Here is a 15,134-nt window from a genome sequence, read left to right on the forward strand (position 1 = left end):
ATTTATTTTTCTCCATATGTCTATTAATTCTAATTTTTCTAAGATTTCATTCACCTCTTTTACCTCTTTCTTATTTATTTTTTGATTTGATTTATCTAAATTTGATAGTGGTTGGTTCAAGTCTCCCACTAATATGGTTTTACTGTCTATTTCCTCCTTCAATTCTCCTAGTTTCTCTATTAAAAATTTGGATGCTATACCATTTGGTGCATACATATTGATTAGTTATAATTCCTCGTTGTCTATACTTCCTTTTAGCAGAATATATTTACCTTCCCTATCCCTTTTGATCAGGTCTATTTGTACTTTGGCTTTGTCAGATATCATGATTGCAACTCCTGCCTTCTTTCTATCGGTTGAGGCCCAAAAGGTCTTACTCCAACCTTTAATTCTAACCTTGTGAGCGTCAACCCGTCTCATATGTGTTTCTTGAAGACAACATATGGTAGGGTTTTGGGTTCTAATCCAATCTGCTATTTGTCTGCGTTTTATGGGTGAGTTCATCCCATTCACGTTCAAAGTTATGATTGTTATTTGTGGATTCGCTGGCATTTTGATATCTTCCCCTAGTTCTGACCTTTCTTCTTTAGCTTTCTTCTTTTGAACCAGTGAGAAAGTGTCAGTCCCCCTAGTCCCCTCCCTTGAGATGCTTCCCTTTCTAGCCCCTCCCTTTTTATGCTCCCTTCCCCTCCCCCCTCTCCTTCCCTCCCTTTTTGTACTCCCTCCTACCTCCCCCTCCTTGATTTTCCTTTCTTTCTTGCCCTAATGGATAAGATAGAATTCAGGATCCCACTGGATCTAGATGTTCTTCCCTCTCAGATTTGATTTCACTGAGAGTAAGGTTTAAGTAATTCCACTTCACGCTCTCTTCCTCTCCTTCTCATATGAGAGTTCTTCCCCTCCCCTTCCCATGTGTATCTTTATATGGGAAAGATTATTCTATTGATTCCCCCCCTATTTCTTGAAGTTAATCTTAGTATTATCGTGGTTCCCCCCTCCCTTTTCCTTTCTTTGCCCCAACTTTCCCCAAATCTTCTTAATGCCCCAATCTTTCCCTATGCATGTTTCTTCTAACTACTCTTATGATGATACAATTTATGAGAGTTACACAAAACATTTTCCCCACATATTAATATATATAATTTGATGTAAATGTAGTCCTTATAGAAGAGAGTTTGACTTAAAGAAAAAGATAAGATTCATCTCCTTTTCCCTTTCTTTCATATTTACCTTTTCATGTTTCTCTTGCTTTCTGTGCTTGGATATCGAACTTTCCACAGAGCTCTGGTCTTTTCTTAGCAAATGCTTGGAAGTCTTCTATTTTGTTGAATGCCCATACTTTCCCCTGGAAGTATATAGTCAGTTTTGCTGGGTAGTTGATTCTTGGTTGGAGACCCAGCTCTCTTGCCTTTCTAAATATCGTGTTCCATGCTTTGCGGTCTCTTAGTGTATTAGCCGCTAAGTCGTGTGTGATCCTTATGGGAGCCCCCTTATATCTGAAGCTCTTCTTCTTGGCTTCTTGTAGGATTTTCTCCTTTACTTGGAAGCTCTTGAATTTGGCAATTACATTCCTAGGCGTTGTCTTTTGGGGATTTAGTATAGAAGGTGTTCTACGAATCCTTTCTATTTCTATTTTGCCCCCTTGCTCCAGAACGTGGGGGCAATTTTCTTTTATAATCTCCTGTAGAATAATATCCAATTTGTTGTTTACCTCTGGTTTTTCTGGGAGACCGATAATACGGAGATTTTCTCGTCTTCCTCTGTTCTCCAGGTCTGTGACCTTCTCAGTGAGATATTTTATGTTTTCTTCCAATTCATTAATTATTTGGGTTTGCCTTATTGATTCTTGCTGTTTTATCATCTCACTTTCTTCGAGGTGCTTAATTCTGGTCATTAGGGACTGGTTTTGCTTTTCAGCCTTGTCTGCCCTTCTATTGGATGTTTCGAGTTCTTTTTCCAATTGAGCATTCTTATCTGTCAGACAGCTGATCTCTTTCTCCCATTTTTCTTTCCAGGTTTCCATCTTTTGGATAAGTTCCAGTTTGAGATCTTCCAGAGCTTGTTGATAGTTTCCATTTTGGGAGGCGTGTTCTGAATTTTTTTGGATTTCCTCCTCATTCTCCTCTTTTCCTTGGGTACTCCCACCATAAAAGTTTTCAATAGTCACTTTTTTCCCTTTCTTCCTGGAGGCTTGATTTTGGGCCATGTGAGCCATCCCTTTGGTGGTTTCATTTCCCTTTCCTTTTTGGTCTGGGGTCTGGGTTATATGAGTGGTTTTTCTGTGAATTTAGGTTGCTTCAGACTAGTTCTTCCCAGTCTCCGAGCCCAGGTATTCAACTCCGCCCAGATAATCAGCGCGTGGTCCGCGTTGTTCAGCGCAGCCCGCCCCAAGAACAGTTCCGCTGGATTCCCCAGTGAAAGCACCCTGAGACGTTTTTTCCTGGCAGTCCCCAGATCCCAAGGACCCTGGAGTGCCCCCCCAGACAGAGACGCTCCCCACTCACTCGCTGTCCAGGTGAGCGCTCAGGTAGCTCACTCTGGTTTAGTGGGGGAGGTGGGATGGGGGAAGGGCGGCTCAGTTCACTTTTCTGTGCAAGCTTTTCCTTCTTATTTTAGTGTGGAAATGTTCAAGCCCCACGTACCTTTGCCTCTGTGGGGTACTGGGGAGTCCTTCTGTTCCTCCAAAGGTGATTTTATGCTCCTTTGATGTAGTCTATTTCGTTCGGTGCCGGGGAGAGGAAGCGTGTGGCGTCTAGATTGCAGCCATGCTTACCCGGAGATCTTCTCCTTTGATTTTTAGGATCTCTAATTTAGTCTTCATCTGAGGATTTTTAATTTGTTCACTTTCTAATTTTTTAATTTGCATGGCCAATTCATTGACCTCTGTCCTCCCTAATTTGTTAATTTATGAACTCAAGGATATAAATTTCCCCCTGAGTACTGTTTTGGCTGTATCCCATAGGTTTTGAAAGGATGTCTTATCATTGGCATTTTCTTCAATGTAGACATTAATTGTTTCTATGATTTGTTCTTTAACCAGTTTTGAAGAATTGTATTGTTTAATTTCCAATTAATTTTTTATTTACTTCTCCATGTACCCTTACTAATTATTTTCATTGCATTGTGATCTGAAAAGGTTGCATTTATTATTTATGCTCTTTTGCACTTGTTTGCAATGCTTTTATGCCCTAATACATGGTCAGTTTTTGTGAATGTACCATGTTCTGCTGAAAAGAAGGTGTATTTTTTTTGTCCCTATTTATTTTTCTCCACATATCTATTAACTCTAGTTTTTCTAAGATTTCATTCACTTCTCTTACCTCTTTATTTATTTTTTGGTTTGATTTATCTAATTTGGATAGAGGAATGCTCAGGTCTCCCACTAAACTATAGTTTATCTATTTCATCCTTGCTCCATAGTTTCTTCTTTAGAAATCTGGATGCTATGCCATTTTGTGCATACATGTTGAGTGCTGATATTTCCTCATTGTCTATACTGCCTTTTATCAGGATGTAATTACCTTCCCTGTCTCTTAACTAGATTTATTTTTACTTTGGCTTTTTCAGACATCATGATTGTAACACTTGCCTTCTCTTTTATCAGTTAAAGCCCAATAGATTTGGCTCTACCTTCTTACTTTCACCCTATGCATATCTACCTTCCTCATATGTGTTTCTTGTAGATAGTATATTGTAGGGTTTTGGATTCTAATCCACTCTGCTATTCTCTCGCGTTTTATGGGCGAGTTCATTCCATTCACATTCAGAGTTATGATTACTAGCTGTGTATTTCCCAGCATTTTGATTTCTACTCCTGGTCCTGTCTTTTCTTCTTTCACTATTTCCTTCTACACCAATGTTTGTTTTTAATCAGTCCCCCTAGTTCCCACCCTTATTTTACTTCCCTTTCTACCCCCCTCCCTTCTTATTCCCCCATTATTTTCCCTGCATTCTTTCTAAAACTACCCTCCCACACACACTATCCCTCCCTTGTATGGCTTCCCTTCCCACCATTCTGTTTGTTACCCTTCTTCTTCCCTATGGGGCACAAATCTATTCTCTGCCCCAATGGATTGGATTGTTCTTCCCTCTTTGGTTCAATTTCAATGCACGTAAGAGTTGAATATTTCCTATCTACAACCTCTTTACCTTTCCAGTGTATTGATGTTCTCCCCCCTCCCGCCATGAGCTTCTTTGTGACATTTGTTTCTTTTCCCTTTTCTTTTATATTAACCTCTTTTTTAACTCTAGTTTTATGTGTATATATATATATATATATTCACATGTATATGCATTTATACATACATGTACCTATTTATGTCTTGTCATTTCATTCTATAAAGTTTGTCACTGGTCCCTCTAAGTGTAATTCTTCTAACTGCCCAGGTGATAATAACAATAAGAGTTACCAATGACCTCTTTTCTTATAGGGATACATAACATTTTAACTAATTGAGTCTCTTAAAAAAAAGGGTTTTTCAACTTGCAGGGATCCAGGAGAAAAAAACACCATTCATAAGGAAAGGATAAACTATGGGAGTGGAAACGCCGAGAAAAAGCAACTGCCTGAATACAGAGGTTGAGGGGACATGACAGAGGATGGACTCTAAATGAACACTCTAATGCAAATACTATCAACAAAGCAATGGGTTCAAATCAAGAAAACATCTAATGCCCAGTGGACTTACGCGTTGGCTATGGGGGGTGGGGGGGGGGAGGAAAAGAAAATTATCTATGTCTTTAACGAATAATGCTTGGAAATGATCAAATAAAATATATTTTTAAAAAAAAAGGGTTTTTTTGTTTTGTTTAGTTTTTCTTTTTTCCCTCTTTTTAAATTACCTTTTGATGAAGCTCTTGAGTTCTGTGCTTGGATATCATATTTTCTGTTCAGGTCTGGTCTTTTCTTTACAAATTCTTGGAATTATTCTATTTTGTTGAATGACCATACTTTACCCTGTAAGAATATAGTCAGTTTTGCTGGGGAGTTGATTCTTTGTTGTAGACCTAGGTCCCCTGCTTTCCGGAATATCATATTCCATGCCTTTCGGTCCTTCAGTGTGGATGCAGCCAGGATCTGTGTTATCCTCACTGTGGTTTCCTGGTATCTGAATGACTTATTCTTCACAACTTGTAATATCTTTTCTTTGGACTAATAGTTCTTGAATTTGGCTATAACATTCCTGTGTGTTGTCAGTTGGGGATTAATTACAGGAGGTGATCTGTGGATTCTTTCCATCTCCACTTTCCCTCTTGTTCTAGAATATCGGGGGAGTTTTCTTGGATAATTTCCTGTAGTATGATGTCCAGGCTTTTTCTTTTGTCATGTTCTTATGATATACCAATGATTCTTAAATTGTCTCTCCTTGAACGATTTTCTAAATCCTCTGTTTTGTGAATGAGATGCTTCATATTTTCCTCATTTTTTCATTCTTTTGGTTTTGTTTTATAGTGTCCTGCTGCCTTGTGAGGTCACTTAATTCTAGTTGTTGTATTCTGGTTCTTAAAGACTGGATTTCATCCATGACTTTTTGGTCATTCTTCTCCTTCTGGTCTGATTTTCTTTGGAGGTCATCTTTCATTCTCTTTACCTCATCTCTCATCAACTTTGCCTCATCTTTCATCTTCTTTGCCTCATTTTTTATCTCCTTTGCCTCATTTTCAAGATAGTTTGTTTTTGCTTTCAGGACACTATTTTTTCATTTTAGTTCAAGTGCCTCTGTTTCCAGATGACTTATCTTATTTTTAAAATTCTTTTCCCAATTGTCTTCAGCCTTTCTTAATTGTGTTCTGAATTGCATTTTGAGTTCTTCGAAAGCCTGTATCCAATTTGCTGTGATTGCTGTTTTATTGCTTGCCTCCTCGTTTGTTTCATTTGTTCTTTTTTGCCTGTATAGAAGCTGTCAATTAAAATTTCTTCCTTCTTTTTCTGTTGTTTTCTTATATTTACCCCTTCTTTGCTCCCCGTATTTGTCTGTGCTCTTTCTCCTCTCATTTTTTTGGTTTTGGGGTTTTCTGTCAGTCTCCCCTCTTGGATTCAGTGCAGTCTGTGGGGGAGGGGTGTTGGAGTTTGAGCTTCCCTGTCCTCTGGAGGTGTTTGATTGGATTAAAGTCCAGCAGTCTGTGAGGGAGGGGTGTTGGAGCTTGGGCTTCCCTGACCTCTGAAGACTTTTAGTGGGATTAAGTTCAACTGGGTTTGGCTGGATGTTCTCTGAGACCAACCCCCCCTGGAAGGCTAGAGCAATATGGAGGGTCCCTACTGCTCTGACCAGGCTTCCTGCTCTATGCTCCCTCTCCAGCTACTACCCCGCCACCTGTGTTTGACGCTGTGAAGCTGGCATAGCTCTATCCACAAGGTACACCCTCTAGACCAGCATCTTTGCCCACTTAGAGGTTCCAGCTGCTGCTGGAGTCTTAGTGCTCTAGGTGGGGGCTGAGGGGTCTTGGGATCTTCCTTCTGGCTTCCTGTTAACCCCAAGTGTTCTTGGATTCTGACTTTTTTTGGGGGGGGCGTGCCTTTTGAATTGAGTCCAGCAGGAAGGTTCCTTGGCTCTGTCTTGTTAGCTTTGATTTTCAGTCTCCTAGGAGCATTCAGTTTGTGATTGGTAAGGAAGGGTTTTCAGAGGTCTGATATTTTGCTGCTTCTATGCTGCCATCTTGACCACGCCCCCTATACTTGAAGAAAGTTGACATGTTCCCTCTAACTTTTCTATTGCAAACTCACTGTTTCTTAATTCTGTCCATTCTCTTTTAATTTTGTATTGTAGTTATTGGTATATTTGTTTAGACTACACACTTCATGAAGGCAGGGGCCTAATGTTATCCACACACTATATCCTGTATATAATGAATATTTTATCGATTGCTGAATAAATCTAGTTCAGTTTGTTTGAAATTCTAGGAGTCTTTGGAATTGAGCAAATAGCTATTTTCGTGTTTATTCAGTATTTTGTGGATCAGAAATGATGTGAATGTTTAGTACCAAGCTCTATACCTTTTCTAACAAGCCTATCCTGAAAATCTTCTGGCTCAGTTGAGTTCAATTTACCATTTGCAGAGCATCAATGGACATTTTCCAGAGGTATAAAATTTATCACTAGCATTGTCATTTTCAAAATAATCAGCAAGTCGAAGTAATCTGCAAATATAAACAGACTGAAAAAAAAAAGGAAATCAGAATTTTCTATTTGGGTCTTGTTAGTTTCATATCACAGTGTGGGCCTGGACAAGTGTTTTTAGACAGAGTTTCTTTTTTATATAAGTAAACACACAATACACAGGAAATCAGCAGTTAGCTTAGCCTGGAGCATGGGTGAGTAAGACAGGGTTTTAACCTCTATTCTTTCTATTATACCTTAGGACTTTTTGGTGTGGCTTAGTATCTTGAAATTATCAAGTTAAAGAGCAAGAAGGGAGCTCAGAGACCATCATTAATCCCTTCCAAAATGTTCCTGACAAATGGTCATCCAGCCTGGGTTGGACAGTCTTCTGTGGCAGGGTACTTGGGAGGTAGCCCATTCTGTTGTGACATAACTCGCGTGGCTGCAAAGCTTTCCTTGTCTGAATCTGAAATTTGCCTCTGCATCTTTCCTTCTTGGCTCCATGTTCTGCCCGTAGGGGCCACTCATGGAATGTTGTCGCTTCTGTTGACAGCTCCTTGGATTTTTGAAGACATTCCTAAATATTTGAGGGGTGTCCTACAATATTTAATCTGATGTTGCCAAATTCATGCTTTATCTTGGTGGGGGGTTGTTAGCGTGTCTAACGTTGTCTCCTCTACCTGCTATGCCTGTACGTCTCACAGGCATGCGGAACATTTGTGAGATTATCCTAGCCCGATGGGTCCTCCTAAGGGATTTCATCCCTAAACCCTTTTTTTCAGAGAAGGAAATTGCAGTCAAGTTAAGAGACGTGCAGCGACTGGCCCATGGTTAGAGAGTAACGCCTGCTCTTGGGTGTATGTTGTGGACAACCCCATGGAGGGCCTTGGCCCTGGCCTGGATGGCCATTGAGTAGGGCAGGGCCCTTCCTTCTCTGGCTAGACCAGGGTCCCTTCTAGCTCTGATATTCTGCAATCCAGGAATCCAGCCCAGTTCCTCTGACAATACAGAGCCACCTCGGCACTCCGTAGGGTGGTACATTGGGTTTGCCTGATGGGCATTTTGCCGAGGAAAAACAGTCATACCTAAGGCAGATAGAATTAGTACCAGGCTATGGTTGAGAGATGGTGGCATGTGCCAGGGCATCCCATTGCCCACCAAATATTGAGGATTTCTGTGACAAAATAATAAAGAAAGTCATGGAGTAGGCACACCATTGAGAGACAGGACCACTCATAGGAATGCAGGTGGGCTAGATGGGGTGCTCCATGGCTTGTGGGATGTAAGCAGGAGTCAGGGGCATCTCTGCTCTGCCCTCTCACCCCTGGGGCAGCCCTCTCTTCCCCCCTTCCCCCAGTCGGGATACCCTACCACCCCTCCAGGCACCTATACTGGTTGGGACAACCAGTATTCTTCTTGGAAAGAGAAGGCCAATAGCCCTTACCTGGCATCTGGCTGCTGAAGCTCTTTAGGCCTTGCCCTGGCACAGTGCCCTCCATCCTCTGCCCTCTCACCCACTGGGGAATTGACATCTGCAAGGCCCAGAGCCTAAAGATCCCCTGTTCTCTCTGTGCTACCAGCCCCCATCTTGGGAATGGCATCTTTCCCAGTGAGAGTGTAAGTTCTCCTCTGTGGGGGCTGCTGCCACCTTCTCATCATTATGCAGATCCCAGCCCCAGGGGGCATCCTCATGGCAGCAGGTGACATCAAGGCAGTGGGCAGCCCTGGGACAGTGGGCAGTACTGTGGTAGTGGGCAGCCCTGAGGCAGAAGGCAGCACTGGGGCAATGGGCAACCCTGGGAGCGTGGACAGTACTGGGACAGCAGACAGCCCTGGGGCAGTGGGCAGCAGACAGCACTGTGACAGTGGGTAGCACAGGGCAGCGGGTAGCACAGGGCAGCGGGCAGCACTGTGGCAGTGGGTAGCACGGGGCAGTGGGTAGCACGGGGCAGCGGGCAGCAGACAGCACTGTGGCAGTGGGTAGCACGGGGCAGCGGGCAGCACTGGGGCAGTGGGTAGCACGGGGCAGCGGGCAGCACTGGGGCAGGGGGCAGTAGACAGCACTGTGGTAGTGGGTAGCACAGGGCAGCGGGCAGCAGACAGCACTGTAGCAGAAGGCAGCACTGGGGCAATGGGCAACCCTGGGAGCGTGGACAGTACTGGGACAGCAGACAGCCCTGGGGCAGTGGGCAGCAGACAGCACTGTGACAGTGGGTAGCACAGGGCAGCGGGTAGCACAGGGCAGCGGGCAGCACTGTGGCAGTGGGTAGCACGGGGCAGTGGGTAGCACGGGGCAGCGGGCAGCAGACAGCACTGTGGCAGTGGGTAGCACGGGGCAGCGGGCAGCACTGGGGCAGTGGGTAGCACGGGGCAGCGGGCAGCACTGGGGCAGGGGGCAGTAGACAGCACTGTGGTAGTGGGTAGCACAGGGCAGCGGGCAGCAGACAGCACTGTAGCAGTGGGTAGCACGGGGCAGTGGTCAGCAGACAGCACTGTAGCAGTGGGTAGCACGGGGCAGGAGGCAACAGACAGCACTGTAGCAGTGGGTAGCACGGGGCAGCGGGCAGCAGACAGCACTGTGGCAGTGGGTAGCACGGGGCAGCGGGCAGCAGACAGCACTGTAGCAGTGGGTAGCACGGGGCAGCGGGCAGCAGACAGCACTGTGGCAGTGGGTAGCACGGGGCAGCGGGCAGCAGACAGCACTGTAGCAGTGGGTAGCATGGGGCAGCGGGCAGCAGACAGCACTGTGGCAGTGGGTAGCACGGGGCAGCGGGCAGCAGACAGCACTGTGGCAGTGGGTAGCACGGGGCAGCGGGCAGCACTGGGGCAGTGGGCAGTAGACAGCACTGTGGCAGTGGGTAGCACAGGGCAGTGGGCAGCACTGGGGCAGGGGGCAGCAGACAGCACTGTGGCAGTGGGTAGCATGGGGCAGCGGGCAGCAGACAGCACTGTGGCAGTGGGTAGCATGGGGCAGCGGGCAGCAGACAGCACTGTGGCAGTGGGTAGCACGGGGCAGCGGGCAGCACTGGGGCAGTGGGCAGTAGACAGCACTGTGGCAGTGGGTAGCACAGGGCAGTGGGCAGCACTGGGGCAGGGGGCAGCAGACAGCACTGTGGCAGTGGGTAGCACAGGGCAGTGGGTAGCACAGGGCAGCGGGCAGCACTGTGGCAGTGGGTAGCACGGGGCAGTGGGTAGCACGGGGCAGTGGGTAGCACGGGGCAGCGGGCAGCAGACAGCACTGTGGCAGTGGGTAGCACGGGACAGCGGGCAGCACTGGGGCAGGGGGCAGCAGATAGCACTGTAGCAGTGGGTAGCACGGGGCAGCGGGCAGCAGACAGCACTGTGGCAGTGGGTAGCACGGGGCAGCGGGCAGCACTGGGGCAGTGGGTAGCACGGGGCAGCGGGCAGCACTGGGGCAGGAGGCAACAGACAGCACTGTGGCAGTGGGTAGCATGGGGCAGGGGGCAGCAGACAGCACTGTGGCAGTGGGTAGCACGGGGCAGCGGGCAGCAGACAGCACTGTAGCAGCGGGCAGCACTGGGGCAGGGGGCAGCAGACAGCACTGTGGCAGTGGGTAGCACAGGGCAGTGGGCAGCACTGGGGCAGGGGGCAGCAGACAGCACTGTGGCAGTGGGTAGCACAGGGCAGTGGGCAGCACTGGGGCAGGGGGCAGCAGACAGCACTGTAGCAGTGGGTAGCATGGGGCAGTGGGCAGCAGACAGCACTGTAGCAGTGGGTAGCATGGGGCAGCGGGCAGCAGACAGCACTGTAGCAGTGGGTAGCATGGGGCAGCGGGCAGCAGACAGCACTGTGGCAGTGGGTAGCATGGGGCAGCGGGCAGCAGACAGCACTGTGGCAGTGGGTAGCACGGGGCAGCGGGCAGCACCGGGACAGCAGGCAGCACCAGGGCAGCAGGCAGCACTGGGGCAGGGGGCAGCAGATAGCACTGTAGCAGTGGGTAGCACGGGGCAGCGGGCAGCAGACAGCACTATGGCAATGGGTAGCATGGGGCAGCGGGCAGCACTGGGGCAGGGGGCAGCAGACAGCACTGTAGCAGTGGGTAGCACGGGGCAGCGGGCAGCAGACAGCACTGTGGCAGTGGGTAGCATGGGGCAGCGGGCAGCAGACAGCACTGTGGCAGTGGGTAGCACAGGGCAGCGGGCAGCACTGGGGCAGGGGGCAGCAGACAGCACTGTGGCAGTGGGTAGCACAGGGCAGCGGGCAGCACTGGGGCAGCGGGCAGCAGACAGCACTGTGGCAGTGGGTAGCATGGGGCAGCGGGCAGCAGACAGCACTGTGGCAGTGGGTAGCACAGGGCAGCGGGCAGCAGACAGCACCGGGACAGTGGGCAGCCCCACGGTGGTGGGTAGTACTTCCATGGCAGTGGGACTCTATGCTGTCCCAGTGAAGCCCTGGGGAGGCTCCTTTGTCCTGGGCACTCACACATAGCTCCAGGCAGAGATGAATGGGGCAGCAGCCCTGAGTGATATCAGCTCACATATGTGACATTACTCAGATGTCTCCAACTCCGGAAAAGGCCCGTGAATGATTTATGGAATTGATATTAATCTCTTTCCCGTAAATGCATTATGAAAGTTACACGGGAAATTGATGTCCCTGCTCTAATGCCAAATGAATCTCTTTCTTGCTGCATCAGCTTTGCAAATGAGGCTCCAGGCTGACCTTCAAGACCTCTAAAGAGGGGGCAGGGTGGGCCCTCCATAGCCTGCCTCTCAGCTGTGCCCCCCCACTATGCCAGCAGCAGACCCCATTCCCCTGAAGCCTTTCTGCTTGTGTAGTGCTTGTCTCTTAGCAGAGGGGAGCCAGTGTGGTGCCGCAGAGAGAATGCCGCATTTGGGCATGCAGGACCTGGTTTCCTTTCTGGCTGTGAGACCTTGGGTCAGATAGTACCTTTCTGTGCCTCAGTTTCCTCATCTGTGCAATGAGCGAGCACACTGAGCTATTTTCTTTTTATTCTTCTCACTGCCCAGGGGTGGTACAAGCTATTTTATCCCTGTTTTATAGGAGAGGACACAGAGGACTTGGCCATAGTCACACCGCTAGGCCTCCCCATCTGTTTCTATCCAGAAGTATACTCTTGGGCATTTCATCTCTGCCCTGCCTATCCCAAAGAACAAGCGCCGGGGCAGTGAAACGCCTTCCCATCATGTCCTATAACCTCGGCCCCGAGGAGAACCCCAAACGGGCCTTGCTGACAGTTCTGCTGGCATTTCCTGTGACAGTGACTGCCTGTTGACTGACTGATGGATTTTCTCCCTAAGCTCTTGGGGAAATGGGAGTTGGTGGACTCGTGGCATCCAGGATCATAGCCAGACCTAGTCGAGCTCCCATGTGTCACCAGGGAGGAAACAGAGGCCCACAGATGGTAAGAGGTTTGTCCATGGCTGCACAGGGAGTGAGAAGAGATGGCAGAGCTCAGATTGAACTCCACCAGGTCCAAGACTACATGCTCTCCCTAGTCCCGAGCCTCTTCTTAGGTGGGGCCAAGGGTGGAGAGGCCCCCCTGGAGAGGAGCCATGGGAGGGAGGCCCAAAGGGCTCCAGAGGGGCGTGCTCTGGGGGAGCTCATCAGGGTCATTCTTTGGGGGACGTGTGGGGAAGGCAAGGGGAGGAGGAGAGGGCCTGGGCAGAGAGCGCAGTGTTGGATCCAGCCTGAGCCATGCTCCAGCATATACCGAAAGTCACTGACACAGCCAAGCCCGCATAGCACCGCCGGTCTGAGGATTTAGCACCCCTTTGGCCAGGGACTCCTTCCCTCCCCTCATGCCACCCCTGCCCACTCTCTTAGGGGCTCTTTAGCATGGGGACTGTAGTATCTGAGCTGAACTTGGGAACTCAAGTTTGAAGCAAAACTTGTCCTGGAAAATCCCAGATGTGTATGCTTGTTGTGCCCATGAGCTGCTGAGCGAGTAGGAATTAAGCCATGATAACTGAATGTCTCCATTTCCCTCAGATTTGCTGAGCACTTTGCACTCTTATCTATGAGACAGCTACCCGAGGCATTAGAATTGTCACTTGAGGAAGCCCAGGTCCAGGGATGTTAGGCTTCTGACTCATGGGCAATCTGCTGATGTCACATGTAGGGTCTGAACGCACCTCTTCCTGAATTTGAGTTTGGCATTCTACTTGGCGTACCGCATGGCCTGCCATGCCTCTCCCTACCTCTCCTCTGGCTCCTTCCTTCCCTCCTGCTCTTTCTTCCTCTCTCTGCCCATCCCTCTGCCTCTCTTCTTGCTTCTTTCTCTTTCCCTCCCCCTTCTGCTCTCTTTTTCTCCCTCCTTTTCCCTTCTTCTCTTTCTCCTCACCCTATTCTTCCTCTCCCCCTCTTTCTTCTTCTTCTTCCCCTTCCCCCTATCTTTCTTTCTGAGTCTCCCTCTCCCTCTATCTTTCTCTCTGTCTCTGTCTGTCTCTCTCTCACACACATATACACACACACATACACTCACACTCACTCTGGTCCTCTTACATATAAGGGAATATGAAACATATAAATAGAGATGATATTGGATGAGAAGGACAGGGATGAGAAAAGGGGGTGAAACAGTGAAGGGAGAGTCAAGGTTACCTTGTGAGGCTGTCAGCAATTCACTTCTCCACCTTGGAGACCTAGTTTCTTCTTCTGTAAAATGGAAGGGATGGTCATTTTTCTCTTTGATTCATGGGATAGTTTTAAGAAAACATTTTTGCCAATCCTGGAGCCTCAGAGAGATTTAAACCATTTTCCTTATTGGAGAGTTGTCTAGAGGGAAATTATAGAGGTTCTATACCATGACACTCAATAGAAAGTATAAAGGTAGAATGAACAAAATTTGGGGTGGGCTGTTAAGTGGAGATCATTGGAGAAGGTAAGACTGTAGAGAGGAGGGACATGAAAATCCACAGCTAAGTGCCTACCTTTTGGCTTGACTTCTTGGTGGATCTTCCTTCTCAGTAAAAACGAGACACTGGGAGGTTTTCCTGGGTCACTAAACAGCTGGTCTGCATGACCAGTGGGCTAATGAATGATTCTGGAACCCTGAATGAAGGTGTAGGAAAGGTCATAATGGGCACAATCTGACTTCTTTTACCTTCCTGAGTTCAGAAGAGAGACCCTAGTGGGCATCCTTCAGCCATCATCTTCTCTAAATTCTCCTGAAGCAAGAATCCCTTCTCTAGCAGCCCCATCATCCAGCCATTCAGCTTTCTCAGACCCCTCTGGTGATGAGATGTGGGTCGATACCTTCCCATGCAGCCAGATCCATGCAACCCCCCCCCCCCCCAGTGTAAAGACATTCCTTCTATTCAATTGAAATGGGCATCTCTCTTTCTCCCCATTTCTTCTCCGATGGTGGGCCTACCTTTAGCCAACTTTTTTTACAATGACTTCCTTACTCACAGAATCATTCATTCAACTGAATAACCAAAGTGTGGCCTACAGTGGGACATCTCTAGGGAAAGTGTTCCAGTTCCTATCTTTCTTCATATGGTTATCAAGTGCATCCTTCATGTGTACATGGACCAATTTGTCTTACAGTGCTTTGGGAGAGATGAGAAGTAGACATTGGGATTAGCATTGGCAGTTAGTCCAGAGACATTAATGATCACTGACCATGTGCCAGGTGCTCTTCTGACTACTGGGGACCCAAGGAAAGAGCTGAGGTATTTGGGAGGTGGGGGGGGGTTCATCATTAGATTTGTGCTTGTGCTTTAGGAAGACACATTGGGAGGTAGAGTCAAGATGGTGGCTTAGAAGCAGCAAAAATCCAGACCTCTGGAGACCCTTCCTCACCCATCAAAAACACAGTGCTTTGAAGGGACACAAAACCAAATCTAACAATAGGACAGAACTAGGGAACCCTCCTGCTGGACTCAACTTAAAAGGTATGCCCCACAAAAATCCTGAATTCTCGAACACACAGTTTTAAGGGGAAGAAAGAAGGAAGGTCCCAGGACCCCTCCCCCACCTATAGCACTGAGCCTCTGTCAGTGGCTGAAATCTCTGGGCGGGCAAAGGGTGCTAGTCTGGAGGGAATAC

At 47.8% G+C, this 15,134-nt stretch overlaps 1 protein-coding gene and 1 long non-coding RNA gene across 2 annotated transcripts in view; one reads left to right on the forward strand and one right to left on the reverse strand.

Annotated features, from left to right (window-relative positions):
- Window positions 1-15,134, forward strand: part of AGBL4 (AGBL carboxypeptidase 4) — an 867,059-nt gene that overhangs the window by 106,478 nt on the left and 745,447 nt on the right.
- On the reverse strand, window positions 12,057-14,138 carry LOC103102573 (uncharacterized). Its single transcript, XR_460958.3, has 3 exons — window positions 14,015-14,138; window positions 13,686-13,859; window positions 12,057-12,505 (listed from the first exon to the last, which is right to left on the reverse strand). It is a non-coding gene; the product is annotated as an uncharacterized LOC103102573 (long non-coding RNA).

This window comes from Monodelphis domestica, chromosome 2, assembly GCF_027887165.1.
Source record: "Monodelphis domestica isolate mMonDom1 chromosome 2, mMonDom1.pri, whole genome shotgun sequence".
In the NCBI taxonomy this organism is placed as follows: domain Eukaryota; kingdom Metazoa; phylum Chordata; class Mammalia; order Didelphimorphia; family Didelphidae; genus Monodelphis; species Monodelphis domestica.